Consider the following 24,390-nt stretch of genomic DNA (forward strand, 5'->3'; position numbering starts at 1 on the left):
AATTATATTGTATTAATCTATACCTTATATTGATCCTATTAGTCATGCTATCCTAACATAATTTAGATCAGATATGTTCATCACTTCTTACATTTAAGTCTGATTCCCATCTCTGCCTGGACTTGTAAACCCCCTATTTGGGGTTTCCCATTTGAAGGAAGAGATACATTGCTGAAGTAAATTTCTTTGTAGGTCCCTTTCAAATCAACGTCTCTAAAACACTACAATTTAGTTAAAACATTGTTGGGCCCAATTTATCGATTAAATAAGCTCTTATTTGAAAATAGAATACTGTGCACTTTTTTTTTCTAATGACATCAATTGTCCCTGCTCATAACAATCTTCACTATACCAGATTCCTTTATGGGTCCACATTTCAAACATTTCATACCCATTGTTATAAGTCTGTTATGAGTCAGAGGAGTTTTAGGAAATAAGCTTGTATTACTATCTCTATTTTTATACCAAATATTTATTAAATGTTTTAGCAAAGGGGTTTCTCGCTCACCAGTTATTAATTTCATATCCAAGATCTATATAAAATCCTGCTATTCTCTTCCCTATTTTATCTAATTCTATTTTCACCCATGCACTTTTATCTTCCCCTTCAAAAAAAGTAGGAAATCTCATCTGTGCTGCCCAATAGCAATTTCTTTTTACATTAGGGAGTCATAAACCTCCCAATTCATATTTCTTGGTTAAATTTTCTAGAGACCCTTGACATCTTACCCTTACAAATCATTTTTTTGGCATTTATTTAACTTGAAAGAACCTCTGAGTTAGTGGTATGGTCAGTGATTAAAAGAGGTATTGTACTCTTAGAAATATGTTCATTTTAATACAGTTGACTCTTCCCACTAATGTGTAAGACCATTCAACTACTTAAATAATCTTCAACCTTTTTAAGTAAAAAAACTCTGTACAAAAATAGTGTCTCTTTGACACTGAGTGTAATCTCTTTTTGTAAAAAGCATAATTTCATTCTTATCTCAATTTATTTTATAACCCAAAACTTTCCCATCTTTCCCATTCTTCTCCAAGGATCCACTAAGTTCAGGTCTCTCAATAGTACCAAAGTGGCTTTTGCCACTTTTGACCTCATTACTGGTCTTGTTCATCTATCTAAAACTGGATCTAGACAAAAATAATTAAAATCTCCTCCTACTAGAATATTTTCATAGCCATTTGTTAGGTTAAGAAATGTTTCTTGAATAAATCTCTCATTGTCAATATTTGGTGCATATATATCTTCATAAGGGTCCAGGACTCTGTATTTTGACAATGCACTAACACATACCTACCTGCAGGATCTGTTACTACATTTTCTAATCTAACTGGAAGATTTTTTTGTATCAAAATTGCCACTCCTTTCGCTTTTGAAAAAGAGGCAAAAACCTATCCGACCCAATCTCTTTTTATGTTCTTTTTCGATTAAGTGGGTTTCTTGAAGGAAGGCCAAATCTGCTCCTATTTTTTAAAATAGGCACTAATACACTTACATATTTCACTCCATTATTCAGCTCTACAAAGATATTTCACAACTTCTACTTGTTGCCCTTCCTCTGCAAGTCTCGTCCAATAAATTGCTCAATTTTATCCTCCACGGTAGAGCAAACATCTTCCAGCAAGCAGTCCAAAGAAAAAGTGTAGTAATGGAACCATTAATAGTGTACATAGCACATAAAGTTATGCAAACTACAAGAATCCCCCATTAGTGTTGTTCACATAATGCACAATGCTACCCCTCCATTTTATGTGTTGTGGCTAATGCCACAAAAACACATGACTCAATAGAAGTCAGCCACATATTACTCAAACCCCCCCCCCCTCACCCTGAGCTGATCACCATATATGTTTTTAAAAATTGTACTAAAATAGTCACTCATCCAGTTTAACAACTGACAAAGTTTGCATAAACTCTTCTGCCCGATCATGGTTTGTAAAAAAAAAAATCATCTTCCACCATCCAGAAGAAAGATCTTCAAACTAGCTTGGAGACACACACCAAAAGAGTTTTTAAACTGGGTTAAACTCTTTTCTTTGTTTCAATATTTCTGGACTTGGGTCTGGGTAAAACAATATTCTAGATCAGAGGTTCTCAAACTTTTTTTGCCCTAAGCCCCACTTTAACTTTTCAAAAAAAAAACCTACATCCCACCATTAGCGGAAAAAAGTTATATATTCAAAAGAAGTTTTATTTAAATCATTTACACTGGAACACATTTCATATTCAACTATTACTTCAATATGTCAACCATCTAAAACACACATTCAACAATTGTCATTCACTTCAGTGGGAATCTTGCCTCTGATGCTGGGTGCAGCTTTTTTGATCCGAGGGACTAATTTTGTTAGTTTCAACCTTCAATCTCCATGTCTTGTAATTTCCAGTCAGTTTCTCTTAGCTTGTAGCAAAGCAGCAGTGAAGCCACAGTCTACTGAATAAGGTGATGGAAAATGTATCAACAGTTCCCTTGCTAAAGTAGTCAAGTTTGAGTATTTCTTTTCAATCTCATGAGACAACCACATCATGACAATGGTTAGGACGTTTTTACCCTCAAATGAGCTTCAAGACAGCCTGCTTTCATTGATTCATTTGTCAGTCTGTTGGCATAATAGACAAAAAGGTGCACATTCATCATGTACAGCAGGTATAAACCCAAACTTCAAGAACTCGACTGAACATTGATGAACCTTTTGCTTGCTTGGTCTGCTCAGTTTGAATATACAACAGCGCGAGCTCCCCGAAACAGATTACTACAACAGCGCGAGCTCCCCGAAACAGATTACTACAACAGCGCGAGCTCCCCGAAACAGATTACTACAACAGCGCGAGCTCCCCGAAACAGATTACTACAACAGCGCGAGCTCCCCGAAACAGATTACTACAACAGCGCGAGCTCCCCGAAACAGATTACTACAACAGCGCGAGCTCCCCGAAACAGATTACTACAACAGCGCGAGCTCCCCGAAACAGATTACTACAACAGCGCGAGCTCCCCGAAACAGATTACTACAACAGCGCGAGCTCCCCGAAACAGATTACTACAACAGCGCGAGCTCCCCGAAACAGATTACTACAACAGCGCGAGCTCCCCGAAACAGATTACTACAACAGCGCGAGCTCCCCGAAACAGATTACTACAACAGCGCGAGCTCCCCGAAACAGATTACTACAACAGCGCGAGCTCCCCGAAACAGATTACTACAACAGCGCGAGCTCCCCGAAACAGATTACTACAACAGCGCGAGCTCCCCGAAACAGATTACTACAACAGCGCGAGCTCCCCGAAACAGATTACTACAACAGCGCGAGCTCCCCGAAACAGATTACTACAACAGCGCGAGCTCCCCGAAACAGATTACTACAACAGCGCGAGCTCCCCGAAACAGATTACTACAACAGCGCGAGCTCCCCGAAACAGATTACTACAACAGCGCGAGCTCCCCGAAACAGATTACTACAACAGCGCGAGCTCCCCGAAACAGATTACTACAACAGCGCGAGCTCCCCGAAACAGATTACTACAACAGCGCGAGCTCCCCGAAACAGATTACTACAACAGCGCGAGCTCCCCGAAACAGATTACTACAACAGCGCGAGCTCCCCGAAACAGATTACTACAACAGCGCGAGCTCCCCGAAACAGATTACTACAACAGCGCGAGCTCCCCGAAACAGATTACTACAACAGCGCGAGCTCCCCGAAACAGATTACTACAACAGCGCGAGCTCCCCGAAACAGATTACTACAACAGCGCGAGCTCCCCGAAACAGATTACTACAACAGCGCGAGCTCCCCGAAACAGATTACTACAACAGCGCGAGCTCCCCGAAACAGATTACTACAACAGCGCGAGCTCCCCGAAACAGATTACTACAACAGCGCGAGCTCCCCGAAACAGATTACTACAACAGCGCGAGCTCCCCGAAACAGATTACTACAACAGCGCGAGCTCCCCGAAACAGATTACTACAACAGCGCGAGCTCCCCGAAACAGATTACTACAACAGCGCGAGCTCCCCGAAACAGATTACTACAACAGCGCGAGCTCCCCGAAACAGATTAATCAATATTTTATTATGCCTTAGAATTATGTAATGGATAAATAATTTGGAGAATTTTGGTAAGATTTAAAGTAGGTTACAAACATACACACATTTTAAAACAGACCTTATTTGAAAGACTGAAGAATTCACATTCGAATAACATTGCAGAAAGAATGGAGAATGTGATGCACATTTCACAAGTAAGTGCTAATTGAACTGACATCATAAAATGAAAGACCATTGTTTTGTTGGAGACAAACTAACTATAAGTCCCTTTCTGCAAAGTGCTCACAGAAAGGTCATTCCTGGGTTTTATCCATCTTAGACAACAGCTTGAGCAGAAGAAAGAACTTCTGTTGTTTACTGAAGAAGGTGGGGGTTTTGCAAGTGAGAGAGTCACATGGGCTTGCTGGAAGTCTCAGTTGGGGAGAGAAGAGAGATAAGACAAGTTGAACAAGGTCTCTCAGATAGCGTGTGTGACACTGAAAAGCAGCTGAACAGTGCAAGCCAGGAAGAGCTGGTTGAAACTGATGAAAAGTTCCAAAGCAGTGGATGGCTGGAAGTGCTATCTGTCTGATTTTTCTCTTGGAAAAAGAGGAACAGAAGGAGCGCCGTCATAACCTGAAAGAAAGAGGTTACCATCTGGAAAACCCTGATGGGGCAAGTTTCATCAGCGAGACATTGAGGTGACTAATGGTGGTACCTCAGTTGTGGAAATCCTGGAATAACAAATCTCTCTGCAAACCCTACAGGAACCTTCCTGAGTGGGAAACATTTACCTTTCAAGCACCAAAGCCTGGTGAACTTTATACATGTTAAATTCTGTGCACAGTATAAGAATTGCCTGCATCCAGAGAACTTGGAAAGAGAAGTGACATGGATCTGTGAACCAAAGAAGTTTTCTTAAATTTACACACACATTACCTACACGTGCGCTTAAAATTAGAAGGGAGTTAATTTGGATTAGTTAAGTATAGAGTTAAGTTAAAGTTTGATTCTATTTTCAGATTTAAAGTTGATTAAAAATAACTTTTGTTTTAAAAACCACTCGTCTCGGTGAATGTCTATTGCTGCTGGGTTTTGGGGTCCTTTGGGTTCGTCACAATTAAAAATGTAATAAAATTAATGATCGAAATACTGACCCTAAAATAAATGAAAAAAAAAACAAGTAGTTTCTGACATTTCCCACCCTCCCCCACCCCGCAGAGAGTATCAAAACTGCACTAGCCTCAAGCTTTACTTTCTGGGGTCCCTATTTTTTCCCCCAATATTGGTATCCCCCCACGGCGCCCCCATCAATGCACTTCTTTTTTTTTTTCTTTCTTTTGGCTTGGCTTCGCGGACGAAGATTTATGGAGGGGGTAAAAAGTCCACGTCAGCTGCAGGCTCGTTTGTGGCTGACCAGTCCGATGCGGGACAGGCAGACACGATTGCAGCGGTTGCAAGGGAAAATTGGTTGGTTGGGGTTGGGTGTTGGGTTTTTCCTCCTTTGCCTTTTGTCAGTGAGGTGGGCTCTGCGGTCTTCTTCAAAGGAGGCTGCTGCCCGCCAAACTGTGAGGCGCCAAGATGCACGGTTTGAGGCGTTATCAGCCCACTGGCGGTGGTCAATGTGGCAGGCACCAAGAGATTTCTTTAGGCAGTCCTTGTACCTTTTCTTTGGTGCACCTCTGTCACGGTGGCCAGTGGAGAGCTCGCCATATAATATAATGCACTAGTGCACAAAGAAACATACAAGTCTCACTCACTACTGAACTGAAAAAGGGGTATGGACAGAACATGATTGTTGAGATAATTTGGAATCCTCGTCGCCAATGAGATAATTTGGAATGGATGATACAAAGACCAGTTAGAAAAAATATAATTATATAAAGTTAACCAAGAATAACAACAGCTAAAATAAGAGAAACATTGGATAAGCAAAAACACACGATGAAAATAAAAACAATCGTGGTTTTACTTGGAAGTTACCACAATTGTGTTATACTGACGGTGTTGGCAAGTTACATCTTTCACACCAACAAGTTTATTTTTTTTCAAACCAACTTTTTAATTATTTCCCAAAATATTCCTATGCCCCACTAAAATATTCTTAACCCTACACCCCACTGTTGAGAATCTATGCTCTAGATCCTTGCTTTTGCTCCCACTGATGTTGCAGTTAGTCTATTCCATCATAATACCCCAAACATTTAATCAGTATAAAATGTGGATTTTGGTTTGGTGGTGATCAGAGCTCGATGTTCCCTCTCAATTTCAATAGGTTTGTCAAACTTGTCTGCTCCCAAAACTTCTGGTATTCAATCTTGAAAGAAAAATTAATAATGTATATTTAAAATGTTACTATGCATATTTTTGAAAAAAATCAATAATAGTCAAAAAAGTATTCTTGTACAGTTCCAATACTATTTTTTCTTCAGTTAGTTTTTTGTACTTTGTTTAATGGGTACTTGTAAACTAATTCCCAGGAGGGTCAAATTCTTATGTCCTGACTCCACTGCATCACTTGACCCTCATTACCTTGAATCCTAATTTTGTGGTGCAGCGACATGGCAGCAAATTTGCAATTATGGTCTCATACAATAAATTGCAAAACAGAAAATATGTTCTTACATTATTTGTTTAGGGATAAAAGTTGGACTGATTGATACCAGCTCCATAGGCCCTTTCATATGCATCTGACAAGCAGGTCTCAGTATTTAATATCTCAATTTAAAGGTTCAATTTTCAGACAATTAGTGTTCCCTCAGTATTGAAGTGTCAAATCTTGAGTGGAACTTTATTTAACTTATTATGACCCTAGACACAGAACAGGAACATACACGTCGCTGAAACACAACTTTCTGGCTTCTTTACCCAAAAAAAATGCAACATGGAGAGGAAATCACACTAATGATGACAGATGACTAGAAGTTAGATGCCAGCACATCAGGCTTTCCAATCCACCACTAAACTTAGCCTTGAGGTCAGTGAAATAGAACAAAGATGAATGTCCAGACATAAATTGCATCCAGCCCCTCAGCTTGAAGCTTAGGATGGGCTGCAAAAGAAATGAAAACCATTCACCTCAATGGTCCCCAACTTCAATTTGAAAAGTGCAGGCAACTGATCTATTTTGCTTTAGCATAAAGTTGCATTTTAAAAAAGCATTTAAGATTGAAGTTGATCATTTAATTTTGAATAATATTCAAAAATATCAGCCATCTTTAAATGTCTGTTCTCAGTTAAAAATGCCTTTGGTAGAAGCAGCTGTTTCAAAGGAAGTCAGGGAAGTCCAGATGGTTTTCAGGATTCAGCTTCACCAGACTGAGGAACACAGGCTGAGCACAATCTGCTGGGGGTACTCAGTAAGTTAGGCAGAATCAATGGAAGAAAAATAATCTCCCATTGATTCTACTTGAGAACTCAGCAGGCCAAGCAGCTTCATTTATCACCAGACTTGGGAGTTGTTACACATGACCATTCAGCTTCACAGGATGGTAGTGAAAGGCAAGTTACTCAACTGCAAAGAGCAAGGGAAGTACAGGAGTGAGCATGGAGAGCTGTTTTATCAAGTACGTTCTAGCACATACAAACAGTGCGACAGTGGACAGACTTGTTAACTACACTTATGAGAACTGGTGCAATTACTATAACCACCAGTGAACCCTCAAGCAGCACCAATTTTTGTCATATTTAATCAAAAAGAGGCTACTGGTAAAACCTCATTCATTTTGCACAAATTCATGAAATGCTGTCAAACATTTCCTGACAATCATAGTTTTAGATCTCCTCATTTGTCGGCACAAGAAAATTTGGATGTTGACCAGACTTATTATCAGCAGATAAATCAGGGTCAAGAAACAACCTGCTCTATATAAAAAAATTAAAATGGAACGAGAGTGAAGAAAATAATAAACAATACAAGAACCAAGGCTCAGAAAACAATTCACTTGGTGAAGCCGGCAATACTTCCATGAGAACCAAAGATTTCATCTGGAAGCTTTTGTATTTGCATTATGTATTCACAATTTGCATTACATTATTTACTATTATGCTTCAATTGAAAATATCAATGTATTACAGACATATTAAAATAATTCATAAATAAAAACCTTGAAATTTTAGTCAAAGCATTTTCATCTAATCCTTCTAACACAGTAAAATTGAAGAGTTCAAATTATGCAGCCTCCACTGAATTATAACAAAATTTATATATAGTCCTTCACTTCATCTAAAAACACATCACAATGTAGTTTGACTGCCACGAGTTTTTTTTTAAAAAGTACAAAAAGTTGCTTTATTCAGCGTGAATGATTAAATGGCTTATATTACAAACATTTATTCAATTCTTTTTCAGCACAAATTCAATAATGATAAAAAGCTTTTCTGAGATAAAACAAGTTTGCTCTAAATTATGCTGATTCTAACCAGTAATGAAAGACTCAAGTAAAACAGTCACAATTTTACACTTATTTTTTGTGCCATACCAGCCAACTGCCAGATCAGGAAAGGAAATTTTGAAGAGGAGTGATAGTGAGAATCCAGGATATTAACCTTCCAAAGATTCACAAGGCAGGCAGTTTACAGCTGAAAGAATAGATCTTATTTAATACATGGTTGAACGATCCTTTGATTAGCTTTGATACTGCTTGGTTTAGTCTTCAAGATGCTATTAGTGCCCAACTCAAATAAATTGCACAGTAGCTAGACGTGCCAAGACTACAACTGAGCAGCATTAAGCCTAAAAGACTCAAACAATTCTCTTGCACACTAACGACACAAAAACCTTTAGCTTGTCTATAACATTTATAATCATAAATAAAACATGTTGGCTTGTCAAGATGGGTGCAACTCAACTTCTAATTATACACAATTAGCATGGTAGAATTGAAAGTCACGATTCCAGTAATTTTTCTCTCTTCTCTCATAATGACCATGACCAACAAATACTTGAATTATATTTCCTTTATTCAAATCATTTCATTCTCACCAATATTCAGTACAAGACCCACCATAACCCAAATAAATGTTAATATCCTAGAACATGGGAGAAAAACCCACCCAACAAATCAATGAATGCATCTCAATCATCTATTCTGTGCTGTTAACACAGAGCCTTTTGTGCATTTATTTATTTTTTTTTAAATCCCAGCAATTTAGTGTTTACATAGAGGACAAGGCATCAGTTACCCTGTCCAGTTGAACTAATCACATAAAATATGAGACTTATCTTTCAAAAGTCAATTCTGCTGTGGGCATTGAGAAAGTAAATTTAGACCAGCTTTATAAACATTTACATCGGTTACCTGTATATTTTGAAGGGGAGAGTTTATTTCATGATAAATTGAAAGCACTCAATATTCCCCATTTGTTTCTGCATTTTAAGCTCTCCAATCATGAAAAACACCTAAATGTCAAAGGATTGAAGCTGTTCACAAAATAATGCTCAACGACTGAGGGTGGCCAACATGATGAATCACCTATTATAGGTCAACTTACCATTGAACTATATACTGTACATCTACTCGTATTTTCAGCTTCCCAAAATTTCTGGCAATTCTCCATCCAACTTTTCAGCTGATCTATATCTACAAGTTTCATATTGTATGCAAATGTATTAATCATGGCATTAATTTTAATAAAATGTATTTTTCAGGGGCCTGACTATATTTTGCTCATAACTTGAATGGCTCAAGCCCGCTATACAAAGTATACTGTTTGACTAACTGAATTTCTCCAGCATTGTGTTTTTAACTTATTAATCATACCCTCTAGATTCACATCCATGTCATTGAAACAGTAAACTTGTTTGTGATACAAATTAATCTATCTGATACATGCATTCTACAGCAGGCTAGATACCCTGAATAATAATGTTAAATCCTGGCAAACGGTATGGAGAAGTGTGAAGCATTTTGGCAAGAGGAAACAAAAGGTACTTTGTTAGCTGCAAAGGGGAATAGTACAAAGAAAGTAAGAGGCTGTCATTTAAAACCGAGATGCACAGAAATGTCTTCTCTCAGAGGGTAGTGATTCTCTGGAATTATCTGCCCACAAGGGTGGGGGAGGGCAGGTCATTAGAAATATTTAAAGTGGAAAAAGATAATATTAAAGATCAAAGAATTGACGATATTGTGGATCTGGCACAGAAGAGTTGAGGCTAGTGCAGATCAGCTACAACCATATTGAAAGACAGAAGTGGAAAGATAATGTTTCACCCACTCACATTCAATGGTTAAATGATATCCGATCTTATTTAAGTTCTGAAAAAAATTAAATATAACCATATAACAATTACAGTACGGAAACAGGCCATTACGACCCCTCTAATCCGCACCGATTTAAGTGAACTCCACTAGTCCCACCTACATGGTCCCTCTCCATAACCCACCAGTCCCCTCACATCCATGTACTCATCCAACCCACTCTTAAATGAGGAAATTGACCCTGCTGCAACCACCTCTTCCCGAAGGTCATTCCACTCAGCCACCACCCTCTGAGTGAAGAAGCTTCCTCTAACATTTTTTCTAAAGTTTTGCCCCTTACCATTAACTTATGCCCTCTTGTTCCAACCTCCCCTGCCCTCAGGGGAAAGAGTCTACTCACGTCTAGTCTATCTATTCCCTTCATAATTTTAAATACCTTTATCAAATCCCCCCTCAACCTTCTATGCTTCAATGAATAAAGACCCAGTCTACTCAATCTTTTTGTATTCTAAATACTGCAATCCAGGCAACATTTTAGTAAATCTTCTCTGCACCCTCTCTACCTTATCGATAATTTGGGGACCAAAACTGCACACAATATTCCAAACTTGGCCTCACTGATGCCTTGAACAGTCTCAACATCACCTCCCAGCTCCTATATTCTATGCTTTGATTTATTAAGGCCAGCATACCAAAAGCCTTCTTCACCACCCTATCTATACGAGGATCCACTTTCAAAGAAAAATGAACCTCTGGTTCATATCTTTAATATTTATCTTTTTCCACTGCATTCTTCAATGCCCTCCTCTTCATTGCATATGTTCTGTTATGATTATTCTTCCAAAATGAAGCACTTCACACTTATCTACACAAAACACCATCTGTCACCTTTTATCTCACTCTTCTAAGCAGTCCAAATTCTTCTGCAGTCCCGGAAAACCATCCTCACTATCCCCAACTCCCCCTATTTTTGTATCGTCTGCATATTTAGTCATCCAATTTACCATTCCATGATCCAAATCAGTAATGTAAATGACAAACAAGGGACCCAACACTGATCCCTGAGGCACACCGCTCATCACTGGCCTTCATCCTGATAGAGAGTCATGGTGGATAACTGTCTATCTCACCTATCTTCTAGCCAACATTGAATCCTTCTGACTATCTCAACATGAATCCAATCCCTGGTGCCTGAACCTTCCTTACCAACCTTTCATGTGGAACCTTAAAGAAAGCCTTACTAAAATCCAGATAGACTATATCTACTGGTCTTCCCTCAACCTTTCTGGTCACTTCCTCAAAAAATTCAACAAGATTTGTCAAGCATGACCTTTCCCTCACAAACCCATGTTGAGTGTCCCTATCAACCCCTGCCCCTCTAGGTAGTTATGTATTACCCCTAATAATACTTTCCATTAGTTTACCCACCACTGACGTCAAACTTACTGGCTGATAATTGCTGGGCCTACACCTGAAGCCCCTTTTTAAACAGAGGAACCATGTTTGCAACATGCCAATCGTCCGGCACCACACCTTCCTCCAGTGATTGTTGAAAAATCACTGTCAGAGCCTCCGCTATAGAATATTAAAGATGCAAAGTCGGAGTTTGATAAAATGTGGGCCTATTCATAGATTATTATCATAATTTGAGGATTTAAGTGTTGTGGATGCTGCAGGATTCCCTGTCTGGGGGCTGTTATTCAATTCATATTTATAATATATACAGAAGGGGATAGAATAGTTGGGGGAATTTTTTTCCTTTTTATTATTGAGACAAGTAAAGGGTGTTTAAACTACAGATCATATCACAGAACAACATGATCACATCAAAGTACAAAATATCTTGTATAAGGGAATTTTGTGTATTATTTGTATATTTTTGTATTCAATATTATTTCTGGACGTAATCAGTTATGATTTAATTGGTTAATTATAGAATTTGATGTCCTGAATGGCCTAGTGGTCTCCTCCCTGTTCCTGCTGTATTTCTATTGATTTTATGATTTCAAACCCCCCTCCCAATCTATATTACTCCTCTTTATTGCATATCCCATTGCCAAAGAGTCACATAGCACAGTTACAAGCCTTTGGGCCTACAACATGCATGCCAATCAACAAGAATCCATCCAGATGTATGCTATTCACCAGTAATCAGTCTATAGCTTATTTTTAATTTTCACATTTCAATGACATTATGGTCAAGATTCCTTGTCATATCTTCTGTAAACCACCGACTCCTTTTCCTAAACCTATCCCCTTTAGTTTTTGGCATCTTTGCTATGGGAAAAGGATTCTGCTTACATATACCCCTCATAACAGTGTACACCTGTCAAATTCTGCCATTAGTTGTCTCAAATAAACCCATCCATCTGCGAATATCCTCATATTTAAATGTGCCATCCAAAGCAACATCTTGGGGTATTTCTTCAGTACCCTTTGTAGTGCAATCATGCCTTTCCTTTACTACACAATATTTCAGCTGATCTACAAACATTTTATGAAGTTGTATAAAAAGTACTCCACTCTTATATTTGACACCCTACCTAGTGAAAATAAGTATTCTTTTTTTTTTCCATCTCCTAATCTGCCTGTGTTGGCACCTTCAGGAATCCCTGGACTTGTACACCAAGGTTCCTCTGACCTCAACATTCCCTCAGAACCTACTTTGTGGAAGTTTGTATCCTTATCAGTGCACAGAAAGGATATCATCTCAAATCTTGAAGGTTTAATTTAATTTGCCATTGTTCTGCCCATCTTACATCATTCTCCACCTGTCAACACCACCAACTTTAGTGTAATCTCCAAACTTACATTCAGGTTCAATTAATGCAACTCCCCAATGTGGGACCTTTCCAAATGCTCGTATACACTACACAACTGCACAATACATATTTAGTTACCTTTCAAAAATCATAGTTACATTAAGCAAATAAATTTCCCCTAATGTCACAAAGACTCAAAGTTAACAACAAAATCCAATTGAGAAAAGTTTACACCAGCAGAAATTCACATTGCCAGAAGTCTGGATATTGCATAGCTACAGAATCTTAAACACATACAAAACAATCATACAATGTTCTAGCACAAAAAATAGTTGTGATTAAGAACAGCATTGATGGTGAAGTGAAAGATCACAGCACAGCTGCACCCGCAAGAGGAACAGGGGAGTGGAGACATATCATTTAGCATTCTTCTGCTGGGTTCCTCCTGGCCATCCCTCCTAGAATTGAGCCAGAGGTTCTTTCCCCCCCCCCCATATCAAAGACCCATTTTGTGCCTATGTTTGGCAGCCCAGACTACAAGGGTAGCAGACCAGAAGCACAGCAGACTAACACAGGGGACCTCAGCAGGAGAACAGTCCTATGTAGAGAATCCTGGGTGAGGACCCTATATGGTAGAAAAACAGCAGCAGACCAGCATGGAGCTTGGCAGCCAAAGTACTCTTCACAAACCAGTGGGTTGCTGGAGACTAGCTGTGGGATCAGGAAAAGGGACTACTTTCATGATGGTGCCAATGGTGAGAAGGGATTTCAAAAGGTGCTGACAATTTCCCAATTGTTACAAGGGTTTGGAACCAGGGACAGAGGACAGCGACTTGGATGCCTCAAGTTCAGTTTCACCACTAAACTGGACAAGTGAGTGTGGCTACTGAGGTCGCACAAACACAGAGGGTGGTGGAATCCACGAGCAATTGAGGTCTCTGAACACTCTTTTGCTTCGCTTTCTCATCTTGATAGTGTATCATTTCAGGACAAGTAAAACAAATTTTGTGTACACAACTAAAGGAATTTTGAATCTTGAAGTGACCAGAGTTTTAACTTTAAACTAAAGGAATTTTGAATCTTGAAGTGACCGGAGTTTTAACTTTAAAAGTCACCTGCCATAACTATATCATAATTAACATACAATAGAGCTAACCTGAATTCGAAGTTGGTAGCTGGGGTAGAAGTTCCAAATTCTTCTTTTAAAATAAACAGTTAAGAGTATAGATTATTGCAGAACTAATTCCATGTATGTAAAAAATTTTGAACCTCTGCAGTTAAAGGTTAAATCACCTTAGGAGAGCCCAAATTTTTCATGGGCTTTGGATTTATTTATCTTTTTAAATCTACACCAACGTTTGGATTTTTACCACTATTGCTTAGCTTACAGATTTAAATCAGATTTTAAATTGAGCAAGAGATTCACTGTTCATAAAAAGTACACGAGCATCCGCTTCAGAGTTCATCAAGAAAATGTGCAGATCCTGGGGCTGAGTGCAACATACTGATGGGCTGGAGAATCTCAGCAGGTTGTGCAGAATCCATTGGAAGTCACCCATCAGCTGGCAAAAGACCTGAAATAGGCATGCTTGCAAGGTTGGTTAGATAGATCTTATTTCTCAGGAGAGCATGTCCGACCTTGCAAAGTTACATTTTTTTTTTGAAATAAGGAGAATAATAAAAGAAAATAAAGAATAACAATTTTGAACAAAAGTTATTCCATTCAGCACAGTGGGAATAGAGACCCCAAAAAAGGGATTCTTTGCACAATACAAGCTTGGAAGGGGGGGGGGGGGGCAGGGAGATGAACTGACAGCTATAATTTCAGATTGGAGTCGTGTTCAAAATGAGAAGGCAGCCGTTTATCTGATTCGACTGGACACCAGCGGAGAAGACGGAAGGGGCGGAGAAAGGTACTTTAAAAAGAGAACATCCCTGCAGAAAAGGGATAGACTCGATCTTAGCAAAACCAGCCACAAGCATCTCTCTGCATTTAACACTGGCCGATCTGATGAGCCGTCTGCTCGCCCCAGCCAGCCTGACTGTTTGATGGAGCCAGCTCAGCTTCTCCTCCGCATTGCAGTTTATTTGGGCCATCCCTCCCTCCAGCGGCAGTTTGCCCGGCGACCTGTCGGCCCATCCAATCCTGGCTTTGTCTTTGACCACCCCGCCCACACTGCACTGCGAGACACCGGGCATCAGCCCCCTCCCCCTCCCTCCCTCCGCCTCCCCCTCCGCCTCCCCCTCCCCCCCCGCCTCCCTCCGCCTCCGCCTCCCCCTCCCCCTCCGCCTCCCCTTCCCCCCCCCGCCTCCCCCCTCCCCCTCCGCCTCCCCCTCCCCCCCCGCCTCCCCCTCCCTCCGCCTCCCCCCTCCCCCTCCGCCTCCCCCTCCGTCTCCCTCCCCTCCCCCCTCCGCCTCCCCCTCCCTCCGCCTCCCCCCTCCCCCTCCCCCTCCCTCCGCCTCCCTCCCCCTCCCCCTCCCTCCCCCCTCCCCCTCCCCCTCCGCCCCCCTCCCCCTCCGCCTCCCCCTCCGCCTCCCCCTCCCCCTCCGCCTCCCCCTCCGCCTCCCCCTCCGCCTCCCCCTCCGCCTCCCCCTCCGCCTCCCCCTCCCCCTCCGCCTCCCCCTCCGCCTCCCCCTCCGCCTCCCCCTCCCCCCGCCTCCGCCTCCCCCCGCCTCCCCCTCCGCCTCCCCCTCCGCCTCCCCTTCCCCCTCCCCCCTCCGCCTCCGCCTCCCCCCCCCTCCCCCTCCCCCCCCCCTCCCCCTCCCCCCTCCGCCTCCCCCTCCCCCCTCCCCCGCCTCCCCCTCCCCCTCCCCCCTCCCCCTCCCCCCTCCCCCTCCCCCCCCCTCCCCCTCCCCCCCCCTCCCCCTCCCCCCCCCTCCCCCTCCCCCCCCCTCCCCCTCCCCCCCCCTCCCCCTCCGCCTCCGCCTCCGCCTCCCCTCCCCCTCCCCTCCGCCTCCCTCCCCCTCCCCCTCCCTCCCCCCTCCCCCTCCCCCTCCGCCCCCCTCCCCCTCCGCCTCCCCTCCGCCTCCCCCTCCGCCTCCCCCCTCCGCCTCCCCTCCGCCTCCCCCTCCCCCTCCGCCTCCCCCTCCCCCTCCCCCTCCCCCTCCGCCTCCCCCTCCCCCTCCGCCTCCCCCTCCGCCTCCGCCTCCCCCTCCCCCCGCCTCCGCCTCCCCCCGCCTCCCCCCCCCTCCCCCTCCGCCTCCCCCCCCCCTCCCCCTCCCCCTCCGCCTCCCCCTCCCCCTCCCTCCGCCTCCCCCCCCCTCCCCCTCCCCCTCCCCCTCCCCCCCCTCCCCCCTCCCCCTCCGCCTCCGCCCCCTCCCCCTCCCCCTCCCCCCCCCTCCCCCCTCCCCCTCCGCCTCCGCCCCCTCCCTCCCCCCTCCCCCCCCTCCGCCTCCCCCTCCCCCCTCCGCCTCCCCCTCCCCCTCCCCCCTCCCCCTCCCCCCTCCCCCTCCCCCCTCCCCCTCCCCCCCCCTCCCCCTCCCCCCTCCCCCTCCCCCCTCCCCCTCCCCCCCCCTCCCCCTCCCCCCCCCTCCCCCTCCCCCCCCCTCCCCCTCCGCCTCCGCCTCCGCCTCCCCTCCCCCTCCCTCCCTCCCTCCGCCTCCGCTCCTCATGCACTTCTACGTTGGGAGAAGCGAGCTGGAAGCAGACTGGCCCGACCTCGACAAGCCGGGCTCAGACGTGGCTGATGCAGGCGCGAAAATCATGGCGCCAGGACACGGGCTCCGAACCATAGAAGCGACATCGGTGACAGGAAGGTCGCCGCCACTTCCATTTCTCTTCAACAGAAAAGATGAAAACCCGCCAAGTCAAGAAGAGGCGCTGGAGCGGCCAGGGCTCGGACGCCCAGCTTCAGCGGCCTCAGCACCGACCTTTCTTTCTTTCTTTCTTTCTTGCGAGGAAAGGATCGTGCGCTGGTTCCTCCCACCCGAGGCCGGGGACGCGGCCGCCGCACTTCAACCGCCAGCCCCTCACGTGCAGTTTGAACTGAGCACGCGCCAGCCCGCCAGCCAATCACTGCAATCCTCCTCCTCCTTCCAACGGCCAATCACTGCAATCCTCCTCCTGCTCCTTCCAACGGCCAATCACTGCAATCCTCCTCCTCCTTCCAACGGCCAATCACTGCAATCCTCCTCCTGCTCCTTCCAACGGCCAATCACTGCAATCCTCCTCCTCCTTCCAACGGCCAATCACTGCAATCCTCCTCCTCCTTCCAACGGCCAATCACTGCAATCCTCCTCCTCCTTCCAACGGCCAATCACTGCAATCCTCCTCCTCCTTCCAACGGCCAATCACTGCAATCCTCCTCCTCCTTCCAACGGCCAATCACTGCAATCCTCCTCCTCCTTCCAACGGCCAATCACTGCAATCCTCCTCCTCCTTCCAACGGCCAATCACTGCAATCCTCCTCCTCCTTCCAACGGCCAATCACTGCAATCCTCCTCCTCCTTCCAACGGCCAATCACTGCAATCCTCCTCCTGCTCCTTCCAACGGCCAATCACTGCAATCCTCCTCCTCCTCCTTCCAACGGCCAATCACTGCAATCCTCCTCCTCCTTCCAACGGCCAATCACTGCAATCCTCCTCCTCCTTCCAACGGCCAATCACTGCAATCCTCCTCCTCCTTCCAACGGCCAATCACTGCAATCCTCCTCCTGCTCCTTCCAACGGCCAATCACTGCAATCCTCCTCCTCCTTCCAACGGCCAATCACTGCAATCCTCCTCCTCCTCCTTCCAACGGCCAATCACTGCAATCCTCCTCCTCCTTCCAACGGCCAATCACTGCAATCCTCCTCCTGCTCCTTCCAACGGCCAATCACTGCAATCCTCCTCCTCCTTCCAACGGCCAATCACTGCAATCCTCCTCCTCCTCCTTCCAACGGCCAATCACTGCAATCCTCCTCCTCCTTCCAACGGCCAATCACTGCAATCCTCCTCCTCCTTCCAACGGCCAATCACTGCAATCCTCCTCCTGCTCCTTCCAACGGCCAATCACTGCAATCCTCCTCCTCCTTCCAACGGCCAATCACTGCAATCCTCCTCCTCCTTCCAACGGCCAATCACTGCAATCCTCCTCCTCCTTCCAACGGCCAATCACTGCAATCCTCCTCCTGCTCCTTCCAACGGCCAATCACTGCAATCCTCCTCCTCCTCCTTCCAACGGCCAATCACTGCAATCCTCCTCCTCCTTCCAACGGCCAATCACTGCAATCCTCCTCCTCCTTCCAACGGCCAATCACTGCAATCCTCCTCCTCCTTCCAACGGCCAATCACTGCAATCCTCCTCCTCCTTCCAACGGCCAATCACTGCAATCCTCCTCCTCCTTCCAACCTCCCCACCCCACCCCCCCCATGGACTGGTGACAGAAAGGCGTCTTCTCCACGGCCACCTGAACGTCCCGGCTGCCGGCGCATTATCTGCGTCCGAGCACCTGAAAGCGGCTCAGGGCTCTCAGCCTTTATTAGGGATCTTACAGGGAGGAAGGAGCTGCAGGAATAGAAGGTGGAGCCAGCCTGCCCAACCCAGTGAGGTGATGCCTGCAGTCCCGTGTTCCACCACATTCACCCCTCTTTTTTTGAATGAAGTCCAGCAGGGTGGTCGTGCAGTCCATAACAGTTCATCGTGGTTTTATCCAGCGCTGCGTTTACCGTAGTGCCCGCTGTGTGTTCAGCAGGCTGCATGTTGAAGGGCCGAACTGTGTCTGTGCGTACCAGTTCTGTGGGAGGTGGGGAATTTGTTTGTAGGGGTGGGGTGGGGGGGTGTGGTGGAAGTGGAACCAATTCATTGCTTACCAGGGCGACCCCTGGGGCTGACTGGTCGCTGACGGGAGCTACTGGGTACACCACCCCCCCCCCCCCCCCCACCATGCTGGGGCCCCATCTTGAGCTAGGTCGCGGATGGATAATGTGTCATCCAGTCCATCCAGGTAACTTACCAGAGCATTCTGTGGGTTAGCATGCAGGAGGTGCACTTCCTTACCCAGTGGGCCTGCCTTCTGGGTCTCAATAGGCTTCCGGAGAAGCACAGGCCCTGGGATCATAAGCCAGACTGGCAGCATGGTTCCTGACATCAACCTCCTTGGGAAGGAGAACAATTTTTCATGTGGGGTGGTGTTAGTTGCTGTGTAAAGACAAGACCTGCTGATATGCAGCACTTCTGTCCAATGGGATACGGGCATCCCTTTCGACTTGAGGGCCAAAAGGACTGCCCTCCAGATCGTATCATTCTCCCATTCCCTTGGGGATTGTAGCTGGTGGTTCTACTCATGGCTATGCCCTTGGAAAGGAAGTATTGCTGCCACTCCTCACTCATGAAAGCAGATTCCCAGTCACTATGAACATAATTGGGGTATCCAAACAGGGTGAAGACAGTGCAGAGTGCTTTAATGACCATGGATGTGTTCATGTGGGGCAGGAAATGGTACTCGTCCACAACATCCAGGAAGTAGACATTCTAATTAGTGGACAGGAAGGGCCCCTTGAAGTCCATACTGAGACATTCAAAGGGGTGAGTGACCTTGATGAGCTGGGCTCTCTCTGGTCTGTAAAAATGCGGCTTGCATTCTTTGTGTCCGACCAATTGCGAGTCGGCTCCCTGACCTCCTCTACTGAATAGGGGAGGTTACGGCCCTCAAAAAATGGTAGAGCCTTGTGACCCTGGGGTGGCAGAGGATATTGTGGAGGGCTTGGAGGCCATCTACTTGCACCCTGGTGCTGGTTCCCCTGGACAGGACATTGGGTGGCTCATTGAGCTTGCTCGGCCAATACAAGATCTTGTAGCTGCACGCTATTTGAAGTAAACACACACATATACATGTAGTCAGGTATAGCTCTGCTTTATTAGGGCTGTGGGCTTTGGCGGTCTGCTTCTCCTGTGTGGTGCTGGCATTTCAACCAGGTGAGTGTGCCGCTTTAACCTGACAATAGTGAAGACATCCATCTTATCTCCGACCTCCAGTTCGAACGTTGTGCTATTGTTGCGTATAACCTACAATGGACCCTCATAGGGCCTCTGTAGTGGTGAGTGATATGAATAAAAACATACTCACAGTCCTTCAGATCTTTGGGTACATTGGTTCTCACTTGTCCATGCCCAGTAAGTGGAGTTGGGGCCAGGTTGCCGACTCATTCCTGTAGCTTATGGAGGAGTGCCACTGTGTTGTCTGGTTGCTTGTCCGGGGATGGTGTGAATTCCCTGGGGTCCACCAATGGGGTTCTGTAGACGAGCTTGGTGAAGGAGGTGTTGAGGCCCTCTTTGGGCACCTTGCAGATTCCTAGCAGTGCCCGCGGTAGCTTGTCTACCCAGTTGGGTCCTTGTAATTTGGCCATGAGCAAGGACTTGAGGTGCCTGTGGAAATACTTCACCAGCCCATTTGACTGCGAGTGATAGGCTGTGATGTGGAGTAGCTGAGTGCCCCACAGACTGGCAAGGTCAGACCATAAGCTGGAGATAAATTGGACCTCTGTTTGATGTAATGTGGGAGGGTATGCCAAACCGTGTCACCCAGGAGGAGATGAGGGCCCTGGCGCATGAGGTCTTGGAGGTGTCCGTCATTGGGACTGCTTCTGGCCACCTGGTAAAATGATCAACCATTGTGAACAGATAGTGGAACCTCTGGGATACTGGTAGGGATCCCACAATGTCCACGTTGACGTGGTCAAACCTTCGCTCCGCGGGCTCAAAGTGCTGTGGTGGGACTCTGGTATGCCGCTGCATCTTGGCTGTTTGACACTGCGTGCACACCTTTGCCCACCCACTGACACGTTTCCAGAGACCATGCCACGCGTATTTTGCTGGCCACCAATTGGATTGTGGTCCGGATAGATGAGTGAGCCATTCCATGGATGGAATCGAAAACCTTCATCTCCAAGCCACTGGGTGGAGTAACCTGCACTGACTGGGATATCCTGTGGATGCAATCCTGAGATGGCTGCTCTATACTGGGGCATCTCTGTGTCATCTTGCTGTGCCTTCACCAGCGCCACGAAGTCCACTCCCTTCAATAGCGCATGGATCATCTGTCTGGATAAGGCGTCCACCACCACTTTCTCCTTGTCCAAGACGTGTCACACATCTGTGGTATATTCAGAGATGCACGATAGATGATGCTGTTGGCGAGCTGACCAGGGATCCGAGATTTTGGCCAGGACGAAGGTTAAGGCTATGAATGTCCTGCCTTCGAGAAAGTATTGGAAGTGGCAGATGGCTAAGTACAGCGCCAGTAGCTCTCTGTCGAAAGCACTGAACTTCAATTCCGGAGGCCACAGATGCTTGCTGAAGAAAGCCAGAGGTCGCCAGCTCTCTTTGATCTGTATGTGAGGTTGAGGGATTTTGTGGTAGCCAGGAACCTCTGCAGGTTCTTGTCGTGTTCCTCCTGGTTATGGCTGCAGATGGTGGCATTATCCAAATAGGTATAAGTAGCTTTTAGTTTATTGTCATCCACCTTGTGGTTCATCTCCCTTTGGAACACTGACAGCCCGTTCGTGAGGCTGAATGGGACCCGCAGGAAATGACAGTCAGCCGTTTGCCTCAAATGCCACATATGGCTGATCTTCAGGGCGACTTGGAATTTGGATTTGAGGTCAGTGGTGGAGAAGACCCTGAACTTGGCGATCTCATTCACCATCTGTAAATGGTTATATGGTTATGGTTATATCGGCTATGCAGGGAAGAGGGTTGGTGTCTAATAAGGTGAACCTGTTGATGGTCTGACTGTAATCTATAACAATCTGGTTCTTCTCCCCACTCTTCACCATCGCCACCACTTGTGCCCTCCAGGGGCTGTTAATGGTTTTGTTATACCCTCACCCAGCAGTCACCCCACTTTTTTTTTTATGAATTCCTTGTCCCTGGGGCTGTATCCCCTACTCCTAGTAGCAACAGGTTTGCAGTCTGGGGATGAGATTTTGGAACAGAGGGTGCAGAAGGACCCAGAGGTTGGCGAAGCTGCAGGTTGGCTGCCCTGCTTGGCGCTCTGGTGTATGATTGTGTCTATTCGGGAAGATGGGCGTGGCCTCCAGGAACTGATTGTTACTGACCATGAGTGGAGGTGTGGTCCATCAAACTGCATCAGGACACCCTTAAGCTGGCACTGGAAATGCAGCCCCAGTATAACGGGTCCACAGAGGTGGGGCACCTCCAGCAGTTTGAAGTTTTTGTATTTCGTGCCCCTCACAGTTAGGGTCACAGTGCAACACCCACGGATTTCCACAGAGAGGGATTTGGAGGCGAGTGTTACCTTGCACTTCATCAGGGACACAGTTAGGAAATAACACTTGGCCGTGCCCGGATGTATGAAACTCTGCGTGCTTCCCGTGTCGAACAGGCAGCCTGTGGTGTCACTGTTTACCTCAATGTCTATCATCGATTGCCCATGCTGGAGTGGCTGCTCTGTTCTAGCACAATGGAGGTCAACGTCAGCTCACTGTCAGTGTCGCTGCTGTATATCGTTGGGACAGCTGCTGCCAAGATGGCTGTCCAGGAGATTGCGAAGACAGCCGCCTCCATAGATCGCACACAGTGAAGTCCGGAAGAGAAGCCGGATGTGACATCACCCTGTGTCGTCACACACCAGTTCTGGATGTTCGACTCTTGGCCACTGGAAATTATGTTGGGAGTGGGTCAGCCCAAGATGGCGATGCGGGTCATGGTCTGCACATGGCATTGCTTGAGTGGGGTTTAGAATGGCAAACCCTGGTATAGTACCCTTTCCTCTGACTGTTTGACCAGGTCGCGCTACAGGCCAGACAGTACTTCCGCAGGTATTTGCTTTGGCCGCAGTAGTTGCAACTCGTATGCTTGGCAGTGGCAGCGGCAGTCAGCGACCCCAAGTCCCAAGATGGCGTCGCCCGTTCTCCCCACCTTTTGGCTGCGTGGCTTGTTGAGTAAGCCTTTGCATTCTTTTGGGCAGTCTCCAGTGATCGGGCCATCTGCACTACTTCCTGGAGGGACCGGTCGTCCTTCTCCAAGAGCCGTTCCCTCATGTGATGGGTGCGGAAGCCTGCAACTTGTCCTTCACAAATGATCTTCTCCTGGTAGGTCGCTGCAGTCACATCCTGGCACCCGCAGGCTCGCCGCAGCTCCCACATGGCCATTATGAAATTATTGACTGACTCACCGGGTACCTAGTTGGTAGCGAGCATACATAGCGTTCATCGGGCTCCGTATTGCTGTCACAGTAGGGCCATTGCTTTGTTCCCATTACAGTCACAAATTATTTGGTATGCTTGGTGGCCCACCACTGCGAAAGCAGGTCATATTGATCGCTGTCAGCTGTGATGTTGTGGCACCTCATGTAGGCCTTCAAGAAATGTAGCCATATGTCGAACGTGAGGGAGGCCTCTGATCCCTTCGGATTAGTTTCCAGCTTCTCCAGTCTAATCGCCTTGTCCATGGCAGTTAAAATTATGATTCATAAATTGTGGCACAATCAATGACCACTCGTAGATACAAAGTGAGTAGTCAAAGGCTTTATTAATCAGAAAATCTTGACATGCTGCTGGCTGACGTCCAAGGCAGGTATGAGAGAGGAGACCAGGGCTCTCAGCCTTGATGTGGTATCTTATGGGGAGGAGCGACAGGTACAGAAGGCGGGCCAGTCTGCCCAGCCCAGTGAGGCCATGTGTGCAGTACCGCGTTCCACCACAGTGTTGCTTTGCAAATTGAAGCATAATATACTCTGTATTGTTTTTTACTTTTCTAAGTTTATTTTCCCCATGAAAAGCAACTAAAATGCAGATATCTTATCAATCACTAATACATAGTCAAATATGTGATCTTACAAAGACCTTAAATTGGCAATAAAAGGACAATCACTCCTCAGGTTTTGTTTGCCTCACATTGAACTTTAACTTGAATTGTATAGTGTCTCATGCACCGAGATAAAATGGAAAACTTAGTGCGAGTCAACCTTCGTAAGGTAGTGCAGGGACAAAACAGTGTAAGGCATCATCTTTGTCACATGCTTCAAAAGTGCATTGTTGGGTATTTGGCAAGCAGATCTGCAAACATCTTGGACATAATACTATTGTCGCTAGCTATCCGCCTACGATATAGGTTGTCTGCAAATTTATAGATGGAATCGGACCCGTTTAGGCAGTGTGCAAATTCCAGCCTAGATCTACCGCAGACCTTCTGAGGCAGTACGTGATGGTGAATATCAGATCCACAGGCCAAACACTATTCAGGCCTGTGGTTACTACATCCTTCTTTGCTCCAGGGACTACTGACAAAACCTATCTTATAACCGAAGCTCTCCAATCCAGGAAGGTTTTTGTGATTTTTTTTTCCTGCAATCCTTGTGTTTCATTACAATCGATTCCAGTGAACGTTAATCAGCAGCATGAATCTTTGGTACAGAAATCAGTCCCTTCGTTCAATCTGCTCATGACAGC

The 24,390-nt window shown here is 45.9% G+C and overlaps 1 protein-coding gene across 3 annotated transcripts in view; it reads right to left on the reverse strand.

Moving 5' to 3' along the window:
• Positions 1 to 16,985, reverse strand: part of spdl1 (spindle apparatus coiled-coil protein 1) — a 52,751-nt gene extending 35,766 nt beyond the window's left edge. Inside the window, exon 1 of one of the 3 annotated variants that reach the window (XM_069936529.1) lies at positions 16,868 to 16,984. The gene's annotated coding sequence lies outside the window, so the exon portion shown is untranslated. Of the gene's footprint in view, positions 1 to 16,655; positions 16,774 to 16,867 lie in introns of those variants that run through there. The other 2 variants (XM_069936531.1, XM_069936532.1) reach the window with 2 other exon arrangements.
• Between the last annotated feature and the right edge of the window lie 7,405 nt (positions 16,986 to 24,390).

The sequence above is a fragment of the Narcine bancroftii genome, chromosome 5 (genome assembly GCF_036971445.1).
Source record: "Narcine bancroftii isolate sNarBan1 chromosome 5, sNarBan1.hap1, whole genome shotgun sequence".
In the NCBI taxonomy this organism is placed as follows: domain Eukaryota; kingdom Metazoa; phylum Chordata; class Chondrichthyes; order Torpediniformes; family Narcinidae; genus Narcine; species Narcine bancroftii.